Raw genomic sequence first — 23,351 nt, forward strand, 5'->3', positions numbered from 1 at the left:
TCTTTTGCAGCACCACTTGAAAATGGCCCAAAGGTCGAAACAGAAATTGGAAAGTGAATAATTTCTGCAGTCAACGGTGAATATGATGTCCTTCAAAAAATTATACGTGATTCTGAACCCCGATCATGTAAAGGTAATTGTAAATCCGTCTTCGAGATTCAGCGTAACTACGACGCTCGTAAGGAATTACGAGTACCCGGATCTTCTCCCTATGGTGCATATTTACTTATGGCAGAGTGTCATGGGCATCACCAAGAGGTATGTTTGCTGCCACACCTGCGTTGTTGCGCCTGCCGGACGTGGAAACAGGAGACAAACAATATCGTCGTTACTCTCTGAAGCCCAGTCTGTACGGCTCCAGTCGCAGTATACGAGATTTACTGACAGACGTACTGTACAATGCTACAGATATGCGCTTATGAAGACAGGAAAAGTGACAAGAAAAACTGTTCTTATGCTAATGGTTGAGCTAACCCAGTTCATGCATCACATAGTCGCTGGATCCTTCTTTCTTTCTTTCTTTCTTTCTTTCGCTTAAGCCATAGTGCCGCAGTGATCGCAGGTTCGGCGTGGTTACCACGGATTTCGAAATGTTAGGGACGGTCGGATGCCCTTCCTGCTGCCACCCCGTACCCCCCAGGATGGAATCAGTGAACCCCAACTGTCTGCGCCGAGTGTAAATCGTGAAAGAGTTCAAATGGTTGAAATGGCTCTGAGCACTATGGGACTTAATATCTGAGGTCATCAGTCCCCTAGAACTTACAACTACTTAAACCTAACTAACCTAAGGACATCACACACATCCATGCCCGAGGCAGGATTCGAACCTGCGACCGTAGCAGTCGCGCGGTTCCAGACTGAAGCGCCTAGAATCGCTCGGCCACATCGGCAGGCCGTGAAAGATTGCGGACCTGTTTCAAATAACTGCAACGCGTGTAACTGAGGCGGAACGTGGGGCCCAGCCCGGTATTCACCTATTGGGATGTGGAAAACTGCCTAAAAACCACCTCCAGGCTCGCCGGCGCACCGGCCCTCGTCGTTAATACTCGAGGCGGATTCGAAGTTGAAAATTACGCACTGTGGAGGGCAATTACTCATATGAAGACAACACCAGAAAACAGGGCAGAAGATAACTTAATTCCTTTAAGGGAATGGAGCAAAACCATTGCACAGATCTCCTAAATTAAAACAAAGGCCTCAGTACACAAAATAGGAGGAAGGTAAGGCCGAAGAAAGTGTTCGAAATAAGACCATTACAATACAGAAGGTGAACAGTGCATTAGTTAAAATAAATGATGGCCGACCACCTTATCGTGCAAATATTCCTGTGGAATAATTGAAAACCGAAGGACACCTTCTGAAAAAAAGTATATTGCGGTTTATGAACAACTTTTTCTGATGGACTGAAATTAAATCAGAGTGTAAACGATCGTATAGTTTCTATTTTCAAGAAGAGGAATAGAAGAGACACTAACAGCTGCAGAGGCACTAGTGTGAGATGCTCAATGAGCCGCTTATTTGGCAAAATCATGTATGAGAAAATGAGACAGAATGTTGGCCAACACTGTAATGTAACTTGTTTGTGACACGTCGCTATCCGATCTTCACTCTGTTTCAAAATATGTGGGGTGTCTTAACTTGCTGGGAAAACAGAGACATGAAGTGATTCCTGGAACCAAGCTAAATTATTTTCTCTTGTGTGCGACAGAACAGGACAGTCAGAATCTCATAATCGTTCTTGGGGGGGGGGGGGGGATGAGGGGGATGAGGGGTAGTGTATAGCTGCTCTTTCCCCAAGCTACTAAACGGCCGCAAAATTTTAAGAACTCATAAGATGCCTGTGACCGTTCATCACATCTACATCTACATGATTACTCTGTAATTCACAGTTGAGATCCTGGCAGAGGGTTCATCGAACCACCTTTAAGCTACTCCCCTACCATTCCAATCTCGAACAGCGCGTAAAAACTAACACTTAAATCTTTCTGTGTGAGCTCATATTTCCCTTATTTTATTATGATGATCAGATGATCATTTCTCCATATGTAGGAGGGCACCAAAAATTTTTTCACACTCTGACAAGTAAGTTGGTGATTCAAATTTGACGAGAAGGACCTGCCGCAGTGAAAAACGCCTTTGTTTTAATGACTGCCACCCCAAGTTATATATCAGTGGCTCTCTTTTCCTTATTTGGCAGTAATACAAAACGAGCAGCCCTTCTTTGAACTTCTTCGATGTCATGTGGATCCCGCACCACACGGCAGTACTCCAGAAGAGAGAGGACAAGAGTAGTGTAGGCAGTCTGTTTAGTACACCTGGTGAATTTTGGCAGTGTTCTGTCAATAAATAGCAGTATTTGGTTCGCTTTTCCCTGCAACATAACAGTGGGATGGTTGCAGTTATAGTTATTCGTACTTGTAATCCTTAAGTATTTAGTTGTGTGATTTATAGTGTAACTGAAATTTAGCGGATTCTTTTTAGTGCTTATATTACTCTTGTGTAAAAAAAAAAAAAAAAAAAAAAAAAAAAAAAAAAAAAAAAAAAAAAAAAAAAAAAAAAAGAACGAATCCAGCAGACTCAGTCAGATCTTGGAAGAACAGGAAAGACCAACTGAATGGGAACAGAGTGACGGAGAATCACCAAATGGAAAAGTGCCAGCAGCAACTGCTGCAAAGCCTACAACCCAGGACTGGTATTGACCGGATTAATGAGAATCGAACTAGTGCAAACGAAACAGATATGACACCTTGCAGCAAAACTTTTGGAGCAATGGGGAATATTCCACCGTGGATTAAAAAACGTTAGGTAAGCAGAATAAAGGATAGGAAAGCAGAGAAGGGTAGACTGAATGCAGAGGAGCATCGAGAGAAGGCGGAAGCCGATAGACAAGAAATGAGGGCCGATAGAGAAGCAGCAAGAAAGAATAAAAAAAAGGTTGTTAGAAAGAAACTGGATGAGTTAGACAAAGAACTGGACCTGTGTTCAAGCCCTTGGCGAAACGGTGAGAGATCTATCAAAAAAAGTAGACTGTGGTGTAAACAGACTGCGAACGGTGGGAGATTGATGCAGTAGAGAGGGTCATCTCTTGTAAGAAATTTTGATGGCGAAAATAAAAATTTAGCGCACAGAGTGTAGGCGCACGAGAAAAAAAAAGTTACTGAAATAACTAAGCCAATTAAGTTTACTGAGTCTCAAGAATTTGGTTCGCTAAAAGGTGATCTAGGGAAGTTACAAAGCCGAATCAATGCTCAAAGTGGAACCACTGTTATCTACAGTGCATATGAGTGGCACAAATGGCTCTGAGCACTATGGGACTTAACTTCTGAGGTAATGAGTCCCCTAGAACTTAGAACCAGTGAAACCTAACTAACCTAAGGACATCACACACATCCATTCCCGAGGCAGGATTAGAACCTGCGACCGTGGCGGTTGCGCGGTTCCACACTGTAGCGCCTAGAACCGCTCGGCCACTCCGAGTGGCACAGCATCTATCGTTATGAAGAGGGGTGTGAAGCAATTAATTCAACCACCTCAGCCAGGGAAGTGACCACTTTATGATTTCACAAATATGAGAGGTTTTAAGCAACAGTAGGAATATCCAGCTAATGATTTAACAGATAATGAGGGTGTGGAAAAGCTGTTCAGACCAACAAGGAAACGAGCACTCGTGAAAAGAAAATTTTGCACTCTCCACTTCAGCAGAAATCACCGTATAAAGACTACGTTCGAAACATCTCTTCATGTCTTCATAAAAGTTAGAAACCACAATGAATAAAATGTCTGATTAAATGATTCACCTCAGCCGGGAGTATTGCCAGTAAATAAAAAGTTAGCTGTCCTAAAACAAGTGTTGCCATTACTACTGATAGAAACTCAACGTATTTCGATGTCAGTTGAATAAGCAATCGAAAATTCCACAGCGCAAAAAAAAGTTACTGGTCTGTTAGGTTCGAAAAGAAGGAAATATAATCTTCACGAAAAAGAAAAAAAATCAATAAATAGCTACTCTGCCAAAGGAAAGGTAGCTGAGAGTAGCTTATTAATAATTCTGATGTTGCTAATGTAATAGCACTTAGAAATCTAAGGGTGTAAATGAGAAAGTGCCCCGGAAAAATTACGTATCTTTTTTTCAGATGATGTGAAATACGAGTCATCAACCGAGGTGTTACTGAATACTGACCGAGAGGACAGAATGAGAGGTGGTTCCTTTTCTGCCTGTGTTGCCGGTGCGGTATCGGCAAATTATTCCGAAGGCCATTGGTAATATCAAAAGAGCGGCAGAGAAAAGGGAGAGGAGGAGCGAGAGAAATGCAAAGCAACGGTTTTCTTCGCAGGGCAGAGACCGTTACCAAAAATTACACGCTATCCTGCAAAGAGAAGAACAAAGGACAGAAGTTTTGCTCTCTGTATATTGAACCATCCCGCACTAGACGTATGGCTTTCTCAAATGCTACCGTGCTCGAAACGTTGCGGACAAAGAAAATCGTTGGCATTCACCACTTATCTAATCTCAAGCATTCAGTTTAACTTTAGGCTTCATATCACACATAGTTTTTGGTGTATGAGTGTTCTTATCTTATACTCCATAGTTTAAGTTAGCTATAGATGCATTTATTTTTTTTTTTTTTGCGTGTGTAAACTTTTAGTTTTTTTATGTATTCAGAATCAGTTTACGTTTTATGTGCGTTAAGTTTCGCGTCTAGCGAATAATGGTGTATAGTTTGAATTTTGGAAGTGTATTTCGAATACATATGTGGTCATGAGTAACAATATGATTTCCACTTTTCTTTGAGTGTGGAGGATTGTGTCAACAGCGCGACTCGCGCATGACTGAAAGTTGTTTGCCATAGGAAACACAGTTTATCTTTTTATATGGGCTCAATTTCACCCTATGGATAACGGTGTTATCTGCGATTGTAACATCTCATTATCGACCGTTTTAGATTAATCCACAGGTGAACAATGGGAATAGGTGGCAGTTTCAGCTGGGGAATGTTCATCTGGCGTTTGTGGCAATGATAGTGGAGACCCAAACTGTGTAGACTTTGAACTCCACCTATAAACTGCCGCACCAGTTTTGCTTTTTTGCCTTGAGTTTCTGTGGTTTTGATTTGTCGGCAGCCAGTTTATGCCATAGATGCATTGAGCTAGCCAGACGGGACCCCTTTCGATGTGTTTCTTTTGGAATACGCAGATCTCGCCGTCACCTTTGTGTTCTTCTTGCGTGGCGTGCACAACTGAGGTTTGATATCCGCACTGAAACGTACATAAATTCCTTCCCACGAACGCCAGTCACAGGGACTGATATCGAAAAAAGATGGATGACATCAAATACGCCTTTAATTTAATGATTTTTCAGGGAACTTAATAGTATTTGATTGTTCACGAAATTATCATTCCATTTGTTATCTTGCACATTTCTATTGAGTTTCTATGATCTATCATGACTACTGTAAATAATTTTGAAATAATTAAAAAAGTATACTGACATTTCCTTCCACAGATTCGTTATTTCAACAAAATTACCAACAATAGAGTCTAACAACAAATTCATTTCTAATAACTTGCATCAAGGAATTTTTTTGAAATTTTGAAGAAGAGAGGGCTAAAGCATAGGGGTTTTAGATGCACTTGCGGAGTTTCAGTACCGCCTGTGTGACGCTGCAGTTTGAATCGCGATGGGACGACAGCCGCGTGAACATCATCAAGCAGGTAGCCGGCGTTCCGAAATACAGTAATTCCCCTGACAGCCTCGGACAATGCTTTTGGCATGTAATTCGAGCTTTGTCTATCGGCTGCGTCTTTCAGCGGTGCCACCAGTCGATTTGCTCAAAGGCCTTACTGGGTATCAATACCTGTGACGGACAGGTTCGGTAAGCGGCTCTGTTTTAGGACAGTGAGAAGACCTACCACCAACATTGTAAACTCTGGTGCCCATGAACCTAAACCCAAAACACATAAAACACACGACACGGAAACATAATTCATAAATATATCAAATGTTGTCAGTTTTCGTTCCGTGGAGCGCCAGATGAGGTAGGCACCCTTTTTTATGTTTCTGTATAACTAATTTTATCTAGTCACATATAGCTACGTGTAGTTTTTATGTCATAATACACAATTCTATGTCATTAAGTACTTTATACCAGTTTCATAAAAGCTTGTTGGATATTAATGTGACATTAGTTTTTACTATGAAGTAAACCTGAAATGCCATATCCAGGTTCATCAATAATTAATTCTTTGTTCTTTGCCACTAATTCAGGAAGAAATTCCCCCCCCCCCCCCCAATTTTGTTGTTGCCTAAAGGAAGGCTGTTAGGAGTATTTGTTTCAGTAACGTCCGAATTTCTTTTGAAGAATATTTTATTTGTTTAGTATACCCATGCTTTGGCAGTTGAGAGTGACTTCCAAGGAAGCTCTGTTGCAGAAACAGGGTACGACACAGGGGTTATGTAACATAACTGGTCTATTAAATCTTTATTCTATCTGAAAATATCGTTATTTTCTTAACTGTGCTGGGAGAACAGGCATATCTAGTGACTGTTGGAATCAAGTTAAAATATTTTCTCTTCTGTACGAACGCTTAGGTGGATCAGCATGGCGCCTGGGAGGGCTGGTCGCTTAGGAACACAGGGCTGTTTCCTTAAGCTTGTAAAGGACAGCTTCTAAAGTCTAACTCACAGGAGGCCAATGACCGTCCTTGTTTGTCGGCAGGACAGTGTGGGCCTACTGAAGTCAGCTCCACCGAGAGCCGATAGTGGCCACAAGCGTAATGAATCTCCTCTCCCCGCATGCACCATTTCCTGCTTTCACAGTGCGACGATTTTTCGTATTCTGGAAGCTCCATCAGCTATCAATCTCAATTTTTGTTGTACCCAATGAACGGCGAGTTACTAATCAATGTACTGACCATCGACAACTAAGAAATATGCATTGGGCGCTGTCAAGAATTTTAGCACATTCTCTCCTGCGATTTATGCCGGAAAGCGTTGTCTGGCTGGTAATCATGATAGACGCTTCCCTCGAGGGCGTTGTGTTCCGGAGTGAGAGAATGTGGTCATAGAGAGAGCGTGGAGAGTAGCGCGTGAGTCCACTAGGTTTGAGTTTCGATCACTGCGCAGTTCTCTTACCTCCGAGAAACTCGTAACTTACGTCTCATTTGAATCGTTAGTTTTGTTGCATTTGTTTTAATTCAGAGTTGGCCTTCTTATTCAATAATTTCCTATAACTGCATTTGTAAACTGTTGAGTCCTACTGGAATGCCACCAGCCTCGTCTGCTCGCACTCTTCCCTGTTATTAGTTCGATTGCTCATAAATAATTGTGGTAGTATCCATCCCGAATAATCACAATCAATTGTGTCCGCTCCCGGTAGTTGAGTGGTCAGCGCGACAGAATGTTAATCCTAAGGGCCAGGGCTCGATTCCCGGCTGGGTCGGAGATTTTCTCCGCTTAGGGACTGTGTGTTGGGTTGTCCTAATCATCATCATTTCATCCCCATCGACGCGCAAGTCGCTGAAGTGGCGTCAAATCGAAAGACTTGCACCCGGCGAACGGTCTACCTGACGGGCGGTCCTCGTCACACGACAGTCAGTTGTCTGCTTTCATAAATCGATCTTATTTGTGAAGAGTCTTTGTTAATAACAAGTTTAACGGTGTTGCATAACCAAGTTCATTACACTTGTAGTGTTTCGTGGAATTTAAGATTCCGTGATTGTCCGCTATAGGCTACCTTTTTCTTATAACACAATTCTTACAACAGATTTTGTTTTGTATGAGTATCATTGATCTCAGATTACAATGTATATTCTACATCGTTATTTAAAATTTTGTAAGGTATTATCAGCCACGTTTCTTATTATAATCTGTGCTTTCACTGTGCCGTTGAACCTCCACTGGAAGCAATTTGAGGATTTTACAGTGCGAAGAGTTAATTGTTATATTCCGTATGAATAATTATTTTTGAAGGCATGAAGTCGCTGGGAGAGTTTTTTTTTACTGAGTTCGTGAGAGCAGCAGGTGGATTGCACGACCACTGCCGAACTCCAGAATACCTAATGAAAAATAAAATCGATATAAAAAGAAGAGATAAGGAGAACATAGGGCGAACAGAGAGAATAGATCCACTACAGGAAATTTCTTTATTTTATAATAGCTGATGGAGAATTGGACAGCATTACAGAAGTAGCTACACAGTGCCATTCTAGATATAGCAGGTTAGAACATAGTTGCTAGAGTAAAACAGTCGGAAGCTTCGAAATATATAAATATGGATGACCATATTTTACAGATTATTATTGAAATGTACAGAGATAAGTGCCGATTAAAAGAGGTTTAAAATTATCAAAAACCTTTTAACGGCGAAAGGGGGTTGAAACAAAGTCACAGGATGTAACCCATCTTGTTCAGTTTGCACGCTTAAGAGCCTGTCCAAAGATGGAAGAACAGCTATCAGAGAATGGGAATCACTGTTAATGATGCATAGGTGTTTTCGTTATGTTTTGCTGCTAATCAAATCTTTCTAGCGCAAAAAGAATACGATGTTCAGTTCACAATACAGCGTTTATATTAGGTATATGACAAATGGGGATTACATATTAGTTCAATAAAAACCGAATACCCAGTATTGAATAATGACACTATATTTTAGGTTCACTTCAGTTACGAAACTTTGATGAGACAGATAGCAATATTTAAGTATCAAAGGACATATATCGACAAAAATCGATGGATCAATGCAGAAGTAAACAAAAAAAGTGGAAAAGTAATGTGGTGTATGAATCATTTTTAGTGAGACAAGGTAGCGTAATGGTTGAATCTGTTTTATGATACTATGATATGGATCAGATCTATAGATTTTAAACTCCGATTTCAAAAGAAGACTAATGGCTGCAGTATGGGACTGTTCATGAAAATGCACCATAATATCAGGAATCGAGAATAAAAGTTAGTGATTAAGTAAGTGCTAAAATGAGTACAAATGAGAAGTAACAAAACTGAAAGAAAATTAGTACAGTGGTATGGGCATCTGTTGTGAATGCCATAGCGTCGGTGGCTGAAGAAAATTTTTGAATGTAAACCACCTGTCTGATGTAAACTCGAGGGATACAGGTCAGTACTACACATATGCAAAGTTTCCCTATTGATCTGACAAAATAATGACTAAGGAGGTTGGTATGTACGAAACTAAATAAGAATCACAATTAGTTCAGTTTATTATACTGAGGGTGCTTGATAATCATGAAACAAAGATTGATCAATCCAAAGAAATACCTTGGCAAATCTGGTTAAAGGATCTGGCGTCTGATTCCAATAACTGTGTATCAGTATAAAACAATTCTGTTCACGGAATCATGCCAAAATGTTAGTATTAAAAGACAGGTAGTTCTAGAGAAGGGTATACGTTTGCAACTATGGCTCTAGTTGAAAGCATATTGATAGTATAATCTGCAGGTAAGTTTTCGAAATGAAACTTGAATTTACTGAAACTTACTGAACACGGTGTGATGTCCCTACGGCTTATCTAGTTGTATTGGCTATGTCCCACCCTTGTTAATCTGCACGTGGAGGCTGAAATGGCTGTTTAGTCATCATTGGTGTGCTACCAACAATGTGTGTCTTCGACGAAGTTCAACTCACCCAGAAAATTTTACAAATCCCTTGCTCATCGGCTCGGAGAGGCACCTGATTGCAGAGATGCTCAGCAAGTGAGTTGGCGACAAGTTATGTGGGGCAGAAGAGTCTGGGGCAGAAGGGTTTGTTGTTTTTTACCATCCACTTCCTAAAAGGAAGTTATTGTGTTTTCGCGTTTTCTGGTGTCACATACGCTGAAATACTGATAATCCGAGTGTCAGTCAGTAAAACGATGCCTTAACAGAAGCTAGTTCCTTTCCCTGACTCACGTTTCTGGCGTTTAGCCAGTAGTATGCTCCCTAACATTTGGTGGTGCCGGAAACTGTCCCTCTCCCTCTCTCTCTCTCTCTCTCTCTCTCTCTCTCTCTCTGTCTATCTGCATCCAGTTAGGTAGGACCTGGCAGCACAGTCGATTTTCTCACTCTCTCTCTGACTTCTAAATTATTTATGGTAGTGAATGGCTCTGAGCACTATGGGACTTAACTGCTGAGGTCATCAGTCCCCTAGAATTTAGAACTACTTAAAGCTAACTAAGCTATGGACATCACACACATCCATACCCGTGGCAGGATTCGAACCTGCGACCGCAGCGGTCGCGCAGTTCCAAACTGTAGCGCCTAGAACCGCTCGGCCACTCCGGCTGGCTTTATGGTAGTGAGTTCTGGCTGTTGTTTGTGTTAAACATTGGTTTTAGTTGTGGCTGTGCTCAGCGGCATCCCACACCTTCTAAGGCATCCAATGTCCTTTGTTCTCAATCCACCTCTGATGCATGTTGTGTATTTCGAAGAAGCTCTGCTTTCTACGTTCTGATCACAGTCGCATTCTTCTAGGTCTCGCTAAATATGGCACAGCCCCTCCGTCCACATTCATATTGTTAAAGAAACAGTTGTTTCTAGTGGCGGTGGCAGAGGCAGTGGTTGCAGCGGTGGTAAACGGCGCTCATGGGTGGTTCTTCAATGCAAAGGTCAGCTGACCAAGTGGCACTGACGTCCAGCGGGTGAGTCTTTCCACGAATTCTCCTGAGTGCGGATTACTATGCCAGAATACACGACATACTGCACTCTCTCTTGCTTGTTGCTCAGCTCAGTATGCCTCCATAGGGACCTCTCATTTAGGTGAACCATGAAATTCGGTATAAAAATGTGTTCTATTTCGTTAAGTGAGTGATGGGGATCACTAGCACAGCTACATATCCTATTTATCAATGGCGACTGACTATTCCAAGCTGATTGTTTTTTTAACTCTTGTCTTATGGTATTTTTAGAACAGTTTTTGGGAGAAATGGGCTTGTAACAAAACATGACAGATAACGATGTTCTTGGAATGAGTACATGAACAAAATATTGGTGCGTCAGGATGTATAAAATGCTGATGCCCGGAATAGAACGGATTCACAGAAGGCAAAACCAATACAGTAAATTGTTATTATTAATTTACCATTGCATTTTCTTGTGTATTAAAATTAATTAACATTTGCAATTTGGCCATTGTCTGTTTTCAAAGATTTCAGTGCTCTTTAAGGATAGTAAAAAATTTGGTTATATCTGTATAAATTCTTAAGCTGATCCTAAAACATCGATTTGAGTTACAGCACATGTCACATTTTCTGAAAGTATAGATAGCAGTCACGTGTAAAAGCGAGACAATTTACTCCAATATTTTTACTTCTTCTCTCACACAATGCTAAAATCTTGTGAACATTCAGTTTTTCATTCCAAATCCTATTTTTTTTTTTTTTTGGAATATAATGAAAACGACAGCTCCACTCGAGATATCGTGTCTGTAAGTGTGTCATGAATTACATTCGCTAATTTACACTTTACATAAAATTTTTGGATTATAATTACTTTATCTATAGTTTGTCAGCGGCATCAAAAGTCTTTTATAATTCAAGAAAACTGCTACAATTTCTTCTGCATTCAATGATCTGTGGTGAATGACTTACTTCAGGTTAAATATTTGTACAGTAAATAGACTGGTCCTTCGTAAAACCACATTGAAGTTCAATGTCCAGTATTGTTTCTATCCTGTTTAGTAATATCTTGTAAAATATTATGTATGCAACTAAAAGCAAAGAAATTCCTATCTTGTTGTTAAGGTCTTGCTTAACACCTTTTTATGTATTGGGCAGCTGATATTTTTTTGTTTTCAAGATTTCGTCAAAGATTAATTACAGCCGATTTGTTAATTTTACTTTACACCATTTCTAAAGGTCTGCAGTAATAGAATCTTCACCACTAGTGTCACTGCTTCAAAATTTCAATCATTTCTTCAATTTCTTTGAAAGTTGGACGTAAATTTTCTTCTAGATTTTCATGAGTATTGGGAACTGCAGTGTATCGATTGGTTCTGCACAGTTAAGAAGTTGATCGAAACAGTTTGCAAGTATTTCGTAATTTTCGTTGTTGCGTAAGTCAAGCTGGCTCCTTCCATTCATGAAACACACAATTGGGGTATGCTATCCTTCGAAGTCTTCCCTTAAATACATGATAGAATTCCCGTAGATTACGTTTTGGAAAGTGTTCCCAATTTCTGAGTTTTCCTCTCATCAGAATCTTTTTTAGTTCTTCTAATTGTCCATGCTGTTTCATTTCTTTGCTGTTTCAGCTGATAATAGTGCTCAATTTTCTTCCTTATTTTATCCTTCTCTATTAGCTTCTTCATATATTTCATCCATCCATATTGCATTTCTGTATTTGATTTACCCAAATATTTTGCATGCAATATTATTAATTTCTGTAGACAATTCTGGGCAGTATTTTAACCATCTCTTGATAGTTTGGAACTGTTTCTTTTATCGTATTGAGTCTGCCTGTACTGTGTTCTATTAGTTTTGTGGTTCAGGTTTTATTTTATTTGACAGGAGTTAGACCTTAATTTTATAGAGGTACTGATCATAATCAAATTTATCATTCCTTACTATTTTCAAATTCATAATTTCCATAGTACTTTTTTGAGACACAGCTACAACGTCTAACAAATTCTCTCAACATGGCATTTGTGGATACCACGTTGTTCCTGTTTCCTTCTTTGGTTTCTCCTCTTGGTTGCTTGCCACTTGTGAATTTAGGATCTGAAGATTTCCCTGGTTTGGATATCCTCTGGTGTAATTCCTGCTAGTTTTAGATCGGATTTGATTTCACCAATCCATTTCATTTGGTCTGTTTTAGATTTGCTCCTATTTTTATAGAATTCAACTATTTGCTTTGTAAGTGTGTCCGAGTTCATTCTTTTGGTGTGTCCATAGAATCTTAATCTGTGTTTTCTTATGTCACTGTGATTATTAGAGTATTATTTGATTTCCTGTTTGCCTCTGAGCTGATACTGTTCATCTACAAGTTTTGAGCCTCAAATTTTTCTTATGATCTTCCATTCCTTTCTCTGAATATTTTCTATGTCTGTTTCCCTGTTTAAAATTAGTGTCTTTGATTCATATAGGCATTCTGGTATTATGACAGACAGTATTGTAACGTCCTAGTTTTGTGTGCTTCGACACACATTTTTTACTGTAGATATTTTGAGTGAGTCGGTAAACAGGCATCTAACTTCGTTGGCTTTCGTTTCTATTCCATTTCCCTGAATCGTTTCACTGAGATATTTAAATTGCTGAACTCGTTTAATATTACCATATTTTGTCTCCATGAATTTTGGTGCTTGTTTGTTGAAAGTCATATATTCTGTCTTTTGAGAATATGCATGCAGGCTGACTTTTTCTGCAGTTTCTTTCAGGAGATCAGTCTGTTTTCTGGCTGTTGAATCATAGCGAGTTAACATGGCTAGATCGTCTGCAAATGCTAAGCAATCTACTGTTAATTTTCCTCGGCCGAAAGTAAATGGTTTCAGAGATTTCCCCCATAAATTTGACTTAAGTTTTTGTGTCTATCAATATCTGTTGTATGATTGCAAGTGTTTTCATATCTAAACCCTGTGATTTTCATATTTGGAATTATGATTGACGATCAATTGATTCGTAGGATTTTTTAAAGTCAACAAATGTGCAAACTACATCTTTGCCACTTATCCTCTGGTGTCTTAAGATTAGTTTTAAGTTTAGAATTTGCTCTGGACATGAACGGCCTGGTCTGCATCCTGTCTGATAGTCTCCAATTTTTGGTTCTAGTTGTCGTTGTGCTCTATTATTATTATTATTGTTATTATAGTTATTATTATTACCGTATAATTAAGCAATGTTGTAAAAAACGTTATACGTGGAAAATCTACGTTTGGTGTAAGTGGGACCTGAAGGCCCTAATCCCACCACATTAAATAAATTTGTTCATATATGTGCGTCTGGGTATCTTGTTGTCGTTTAATTTCAAAGACGTCTTAACGTAGAAAGTGACTTTATCAGAAGACGGCAGATTCAGAGCTTGTCATTTGAAGGACAGTGATAAAACTGTCGTTTTATAATTTGGCCTTCCCCACTAGCACATAGTGTAGGATTCAAACTAAAAAAGAAGGTGTCACTTACCAACGTAAGTTCTTTACATTTAATTTACTTCCATGAATGTCGTACACTTTTCATAAATTCAAATAAATGGAAAAAAAATTCGAAATACCTGCCTTCTCTTTAATTGTCTTAGTTTACACCAACTACAGTGGTGCACACGGCGTCAGTTACAACCATTATTTATATGAGAAAACGACTCCCGCAAAACTCTTACTCTATTTCGAATGGAAGTGTATTGTGAGTCTCCTCAGTTCACATGGAGAATATTGTGTTACAACTGTTAAAGACAGCTCTAAAGAGAAACAAACGCCAATTGTTCTATTCACTGTCAATGTGGCGACAGGTGCAGTATATTTCTGCAGTTGATACCTCTGCAAAAGTTGATTTTGCCTCGCCATCTATTTCAAGAGTTGAATGCAACCATAGAATATGTGGGCAGTCATCCATTAACTCACGTGAAAAATGGAATAATACTCCGATACCGAGAATACAACAATAGTCGGCACTAAATGAATTGTAAACTGAACACTAATTACTGGAAAACGTAAAACTGCCTCACAAAACAAAATTCCCTTTGTCCACATGTTATAGTTCTATGTTAAAAATTGTCACCACAATATGTTTGTTTAATACAATTTTGAGTACTTACTTTACTGGGTAAGGAGTTCAGGGTCTGTTTTATGTGCATCCATACATTGATAGTAAGTTAACAGTACAGTTTATGTTGTAAATGAGCAGTGCATAATAATAATAATGGCAACATAGATATTGTAATTACTACATTATGCACAGAGTACATTAGCAGCACACAACAATAAAGGCTATGAGGTTACTGAATATGGGTGAATTAATTTGAAATCTATACCAAGTGGAAATAATTGAAATGAAATAATAGTAGAAGGCAACTATTTTATTACGATTAAGGGAGAATGATATTCCAGAATTGTTACCACCTCTCAAGGGTGACAGAAAAGTATCTGGTTGAATGAAATTCTAAAATTTTATCATTAGTCCTAGTCGTCTACAAATGAGCAATTGCTTATACTAGTAGCTTTTTGGAATAAAAATAATTATGAAATGCAGCCAAAGTAGTTTCACAAGATGTTATTTGTACGTTGGTGATATCTTTTGTTTTGAATTTTTATTATTTGAGGTGCTCTTCGGGGAGTGTGTGGTGGGTGCATTTTGTCAGCAGATTCCCTACGTCGCAGTGGGTGTTGCATCCCACACTGAATGCCAAAGTGGACCTCAGAATATTCTATTGTGTGAACAACTATGAAGAAGCCAGTGAACAATGAGAATAAATATGTGAAAAGGGAATTCATGTAATATTTTTAGTTTCAATATGAGCTTAGTCACTGTTCATTCTGACATTTGTAATATTTATGATGATCATAATTTGAAAAGGCGTACATCTTTGTTCACATAGTCTGGTGTGGCGTGTAGCATAAAACACAGCTGCATCTGGTATTTCACACCAATCTATATTATTTACTGTATCATAGAACATTTAGCGTCTTGCTTTTCCTTCGTGATTGATGTTTTCTCGTGGCTAAACAACATTCACATTACTAGATTTAAAAGCACTACATTACTTTCCATTTTATCGAATATTAGAAACCCGCATTTCTTTAATATTTGGTTAATAGTCACTTACAGGATATCAACTGTTTAACAATGGCACCAAATTAATTTTTGCTTTTCACTTAAAAGCTAACAATTTATGATAAATTTGAAAGTCGTTTGATGTAAAAATGTACTGTCTCATTACATCCGTAATTTTATCAGGCATTGTGAGTTTAGACTATTACTAGATTCTAGTTTTAAATAAAGTATATTCTCAGAAAGATAATCAGTCTGTGAAATATCTACGCAAAAATGAAAGACAACGCAAAGACTGAAGAGTTACGTTGCAGATATGAAATACAAGAATGTATCGGGTTGTACATTAGTTTCAGGAATCACGTTCTGGAATACTTCTTGATACTGGCAGTTACATCGAACGCTACTGAGTAAATTTTATCTGCAGCAACTAGCTGAACAGGAGAACAGCAAGAAATGATAGGGTCAAGTTAACGGGTGAGGAAGAAGGAAGAAAGATGAAACGGATAGGGATGAGGAAAGCATGGCTAATATTGAAAATGAGACAGGTATTTCAGTTCTCTGGTGTATACACTAGAGGGCACAGGTGTGGAAAGAGCTCTATGGAGAATATTTTCCAGATATAGGGACTAGTTAATAAAATGTTGGTGAAGATGCACAAGAGCAGTTAACTTGACGCTGGAAGGAACAGTAAAATAGAGACTTAATGGGATCACTCAAAGATCAGAATTTAGCGCATAAGTTATTGGGAATGTTGGTTGTAATAGATATGTAATGACATTACCAAAAGTTGTTGACGCTGAACCAGTAAAACAGAGTTGTTTTTTAAAAATGTTCATTTTATCTGGACCTGACGTCACTAAGAAATAAACTGAGTACATAGTACGAAACAACACAGAAAATATGCAGGATATGAAGATCTTAAACCAATTTATAAGTTCGTATTACCGTAAATCCAGAGTGAAAATATACACAAAGAAAACACTTGATGAAATGCATCAGAAATGTAGGTCATAAGGTGTATCAGATTAAATTAATCAAGAAGTCAAACACCTTATAAAATGATGATTATACCGACATACAGAAAAGAGGCAAGGACTGAACGTTCGAATTTAATTCCGACTGTATTACGTCACGAGAGCTGCATTGTAGCTCCGAATTCAAAAATTATAAGTCGACAGCCTTTGACGCATATGATGCGAAAATATTAACGTTGCGCGCTATGATCGGATTATAATGAACTGTGGTCTTGAATAAAATGTTCTTGGGCCTACGTCACCAGTAATCGACGGAGTGCTCCTTGGCTATTGTCTTATGGAAATTGACAGCTATGTCTTTTTTTTTTTCATTGATGTAGTATATTTGATTCGATAGGTAGAGTGGATTGTTTGCAGAACGACGGATGTAGAAGCGGGGACTCTTACGCTAAAAACCAGATTAATTGGTAATAAGGGTATTCCATTTAGGAATACTGGGTAGGAAATTATCAGTTCCGGTATTTGCAGTACAATATGAACATCTTTGTCGGGACTGTAGGGTGGAAACTATTTTTAATTTAATTCTAGGGCAATATATCGCAGATGGAGAAGGAATCCCTCACGTAGGAAACAATATTTGTTTAAAGTACACAGAGTGAAGTGGATCAATTGCTCGACACGAATAGTGTACCAACATTACTGTCGTGAGTGTACTGCAGGGTGGTTGCTGTCTTGATGCTCGTAGTACAGCTGTGGTACTGGTGATTTCACCGGCAGTCAGTCCATGGCCGTATACAGTAATATTTTCATACATTTTGGTGTCTGTAGAAACAGTTAGCCTTCATGATGATATGCTGTATGACGAATACTTTTTACATCTGTTTTATAATGCTTGTTATGCTAGCGCCGATTACACTCGGTGGTGTAATCGCAGACATCTGTCATTTTCAGTTCGGCTTAGTTGAGTTTTTGTGAAATCAATGACTGGGTGAATTTTCAGTATCCGTCCAATCCGACCATCACATCGTAAACAGTTCTGCACAGACTTCATTTCCGTAAACTGCTATACTACAGCAGTCCACCACCTACTGGCAGCACCAGTAATTTCACAGTGAACTTCGGGAAATCGAGGATCAAGCGCAATCATATTAGACATAGCTGCAGCTAAGGCAGAGGTTATAGTATCATTGTGAATCCTTGATCGTCAACAGGTAGGAGCAGCTTCGAAGCATACATCCTTCGTCTCGAAACATTACTGACAGCACACAGTGGTGTGACCGAAATGAACTGCAGAATGCCTCAGATCAGGGTTAGTAGGCAGTTCTGTTTGGAGGCAATATTTCAGTATATAGACTTCAGTCACTCATTTCGTGAGACTAACTGCTTATTTCGAAGCATTCATGCAGACAAAATGAAATTAATATATATGATATTTAATTGATCGTTCCGGAGTTGTGTACAAATCACAAAAATTTTTAATGTTGACCAGGACAGTTGTCAGCATCGTCCCAGAAATAAGTTCCGTTATTCTAAATCTCGTGGGACCCGTTCAGGATTTTCGAGAGTTTCTCTCGCTTATCAGACGTACCGTGGAACTGAAAATCCCCTCCCAAATAGTGTTATGTGAAAACCAGTTTGGGCATTAGGGGGCTACCGGAATATTTGAGTTAAAATGACGATCTGTATAGTAACCCAAAATCTTCCATGAGTATGGACTGAAAGCTGTTAAAACTGTTTAAATAGCAAGGAAAGATAAAACGTTGTTAATTGTTTAATCTCATACCCTGAGCTAACAATGAATTTTCTGTAAAAATAATCTCATTAACGACAGAGCATACATTCAAAAACATGGGCCATTATTAACTACATTCACAGAGGCTGTTTGTGAATAACTACGCCATAACCTTCGTTGCGTTTCAATCAAATAATAAATGACGCAAAATACATCACAAATATTCTGTAATAGAACTAATTGACATACTCTCTGTTATCTATAATAGAAATTTACATGTGTCATTGTTATGTATTTGAGTGAACTTGTATGCTGAGTGTTCTGCTGAAATGTTGAATCAAAGAGTAGTGTAACAGGGCAGTTATCTGTAAAAGTGCTCTTTAACCCAATTAATAGCTCACTGTTCATTTAGACTGCCAAATCAATTCAAATTTCTAGGTATGCATGAAAGTGCGGGTATAACTGAAACAAATACCAAGGATTGCAAATCTAATGAGTCTTCTAAATTTCGTTTACACACGGTGAAAGATATGTGTATCTTTTTTTCTGTAGGCAGGGTCCACTGGCTGACTCTGGGGGAGTGAGGGCAGCAGGGGAACAACTGCAAGTGAGTCATAAAACCGTTCCTCGGTGGAAGGCAGAGCACCGAGCCAGGTACACACTGAAGAGACGGACACTGCCAGAGTCGGATCCCACGTTCCGATAAGAGCCTCGCAGAGGCACAGGCCAGGCTGTAAAGTTCCACTGTGAGAATCAGCATAAAGAATGCTTTCTTACAAGATAGAGATCTGCAACGCAGAGGGAAAAAAATGCACTCAATAAGAAGAACCTTCGGATTCAGAGGAGGCTAACAGGAGTTGATGTTTAAATTATGTGAGGAAGTTTCGGATTGGGTCACCAAAATTATTTTTGTAGCAGGAGAGAAGATTTGCGAGTGCACCTGCTTACATTGGCCAAAATGTGAACCACTCTCGTATTGAGACATAATTTCTGCTTTCTCCCCCACTCTCGGAGAGAAATTTGTATTATTGCTTAGTCACAGCAGATTCTCTGCTGTTGTCATTAGTCCGAACTAGGAAGCTCTACAGTTACTGGACATCGAAAATCTGGTGCTTGTAGAACTAGCAACATTTAGAGAAGAAGAGCTGATAAACATTTCGCCTTAGATCTTCAGAGGATGGCTGTCAAATTCTGATCATAGATACCAGAGTTGAACCTACAACTTTCATCTCTCACTGTAGCCATACTCTGCACCTGATTTATCAGAATGATGGTAAGCGTGAGAAGAGTTTTTGTACACCTCCGAGAAGAAATTGTGCAACATGAACGATATTTAATAGTCGTGTTTCTACATCCCATATAAGACATCTATTCAGATTTCACACTGGTCGCATAAGAGTGGCACTAATAGCGCCACTATGAGAATGCAAGTCAAGTTTTTCTTCAAATAGACGCTGTAACTGTCGTGAGCGTTAGTTACCTTTGAGATTTGACGTGGAGAGTTGGTGTCAGTCAACAACGCCTGCAAAGCGGCATACACGCCATTGTCAAGACATCACTTAGTATTAACCAGGCAATGTAATAGGACCACTAGGAGCTGATGTCGCTTCTGCGATACTACAGGAAGACTTGGCCGGAATGTAGCCACTGTACATCATTGCTCGCAGCGGTGGCCACGAGAATGTAAGGTCGCAAGAAGACTAGGCTCTAGACGGCCACATGGCGCTACCGGCGTATAGTTCTGTCGTATCGCATTGCTTCTGCAGCAGCAATCTCAGCAACATTTGAAACCACAGTGGCGCAACGAACTGTTACAAATCGGTTACTTCAAGGACAGCTCCGGGACAGAAGCACTATAGCGTGCATTGCACTGACCCCAAACCAACGTGAAAGAACTCATTGGAGGGCAGGGTGGAGGTTTGTTGCGTTTACTGATGAAAGCTGGTTCTGTCTCTGTGCTAGTAATGGCCGTGATTGGTTAGGAGGAGGCCGGTTGAAGGCCTGCAACCAGCCTGTCTTCATGGTAGAAACATTGGACCTACACCTGGAATTATGGTGTGGGTTGCGATTTCTTTGATTACCCCATGCACACTGACCGCAAATTTATACGTCAATCTGACGTGTTGTACTGACATTTATGAACAGCATTCCAGGGGTGTTTTCCAACTGGATAACGCTCGCCCACATACCGCTGTTGTAACCCAACATACTCTGCAGAGTGTCGACATGTTGCCTTGGCCTGTTCGGTCGCCAGATATGTCTCCAAGCGAGCACATATGGGACATCATCGGACGACCAGCGTTGTCTACGAACTGCATTAACCGCTCTGTACTGACCGCATTGCACTCCATCCCACAGACTGACATACGGCACATGTGGAACAGAATTCATGCAAGTTTGCATGCTTACCTACAACATTTTGGCGGTTACACTGGTTATTACGGTACCTGCATTTCACGTTCGAAATTGGTTCACTCCGCCTTACATTAACCTGTGTTCTTGCAGTGTTAGTCACTTAAATACGTCATCTACACAAACGTATTCCCAAAATTTCATTACCCTCAATTAACTACATATGGTGTTTCGATATTTTTCCATCACTGTCTATCACGCCGACGGGACTGCGAAGTGATGTGTTTCGAGTAGAGCTTTGCCTTACTGAATTAACTCATGCAATCAGATTGTCCAAATCAAATTGCTCGTAGGCAAGAAACCTGGTGTTGTATGTACTTTTCTGGGTCTTTTCTGATGTGTCGACAGAAGTGCCGACACAGTGTGGTTTGAGGAGACCGAAATGCACGCTATAAGCTCACGCAGGATGGCGTGAGGTCTGAAACAGGATACGTAATGAATGCTATAAAGAAAAGTACGTAGCTTCTGGAATACTTAACTTTAATCCATCATTTGTATACATCGTTTTTGATGAGACATGCTTTATACGATAACTATCAATTGCTATGGCGCCTTGCTAGGTCGTAGCCATTGACTTAGCTGAAGGCTATTCTAACTATCTTCTCTGCAAATAAACGAGGCTTCGTCAGTGTTGCATCGCTAGCTAAGTCGTCCGTACAACTGGGGCGAGTGCTAGTAAGTCTCTCGCGACCTGTCGTGTGGTGGCGCTCGGTCTGCGATCACTGACAGTGGCGACACGCGGGTCCGACGTGTACTAATGGACCGCGGCCGATTTAAAGCTACCACCTAGCAAGTGTGGTGTCTGGCGGTGACACCACATTTTCCTTAATATGTTGGGTAATTCAGCAAACACTTTGCTTTCATATGTACCTAGCTGACTGTATAATTTTATTTCCAATTCCATGCACTGCAGCCAAGGTATGTTTGGTAATTCGTTTGATGCTTGTGCATTTCACAATTATTAGTTTTTCCTATTCAATGATTGGAATTAAGTTAATGCATCTTAGTGATAAACAAGATTTTATTATGCTTTGGTTTCATTTCATAGTCCGATGAAACCCCATTGTCATTATATGTAGGTGATCTATGGTACCATTACTTCGTGTTTAAGTGAGCCACCCCTGTTTATAATTAGATGTTCATTAGACTCCGTTAAGCCACGTTTTAAAAATGATGATGGTTTGTGGGGCACTCAACATCTAGGTCATCAGCGCCCGTACAAGTTCTCAATCTTTCCAATCTCGCCACTTCACGAATGACGAACGCGACGTTTTCTTCATAACGATTTGTTCATTGTAGGTCACCGAATTCAAATGTTGTTAGCATGTTCGGGGTGCGCTACATGATCATCCCCAGCCTCACAACAGCAACAGGAAGAGCTGAAAAGGAAATAGTTTCACATTACCAGGTGGAAATAATGGAGGAGTGCAATATGATGCATCCATTTTCATAGAATTATGTCTTGTACATCAATGAAGACAGCAACTTGAGAGACTTTTAGCGTACGCTTCAAAAATAAAAGATTACCCCAGCGACAGTTCTTGTGGTTGCTGGTAGAGGTGTTCCTGCTGCACATAGTTCTTTCTCTCTCGCTCGTACATTATCCAATGTACACATAGTCGAACAAATGTAGTTGACCCATACTGCAGCAACACAAACTGTGATGAGGCGGGCAAGCTATCTGCCTGTGAAAACCTGCTACCTTGGTCCACTATTCGACTGAAGGTCGGACCCGGTCATTACAAAATTCCACTATAAATATTCGCCATTCACAGTCTCACGCCTAGCGGTATCTCGTATTCACTGCTACCAACAGCGGATCACGGATCCTTTTGGGCCAAAGTGGCTTCGTCTTCATCTAGTCTCTTCACCTGCTAGCTGCTGGTCTAGCCAACAAGAAGAGACCACCTCCAAGGTGACCTCACCTTGCCTTGCGGTGCCTTCGAGGAGCCTTGGGTTCATGGAGTGCCTCGCACCTAATTCACTTCCGCAGCCGCCAGCTCTTTAGCATACACTAGCCTACTGGTACAGAACTGCCTAACGTTATTCTTGTGTCCACAAGGCCCCGTAAGTTGACGCTACTACTTCGGTGACGCCACTCTCCTGCAGGTATCCACACGCTGCCGTAGCCAACCACGCTACTTTAGGCTATGCTATTGTAGACACTGCGGCCTCGGTGTCAACTCAAGCCTTCGAATCACTCCCTTCAAGCACTGTACAAGAATCTTACTAAATAAAGAATATTTTGGAGAAGTGAGGTCGAGTTTCTGGCGTTTTGCAACTCACCGCCCTCCGTCCTGAGCTAAGGGACAATAATCTACAAATACACTTACATCTACATTTGTACTCCACAAGCCACCCAACGGTGTGTGGCGCATTACGTGCAACTGTCATTACCCCCCTTTTCCGTTCCAGTAGCGTATGGTTCGCGGGAAGAATGACTGCCGGAAAACCTCCGTGCGCGCTCGAATCTCTCTGGTTTTACATTCGTGATCTCCTCGGGAGGTATAAGTAGGGGGAAGCAATATATTCGACACCACATCC

This window comes from Schistocerca piceifrons, chromosome 1 (assembly GCF_021461385.2).
Source record: "Schistocerca piceifrons isolate TAMUIC-IGC-003096 chromosome 1, iqSchPice1.1, whole genome shotgun sequence".
Lineage (NCBI taxonomy): Eukaryota > Metazoa > Arthropoda > Insecta > Orthoptera > Acrididae > Schistocerca > Schistocerca piceifrons.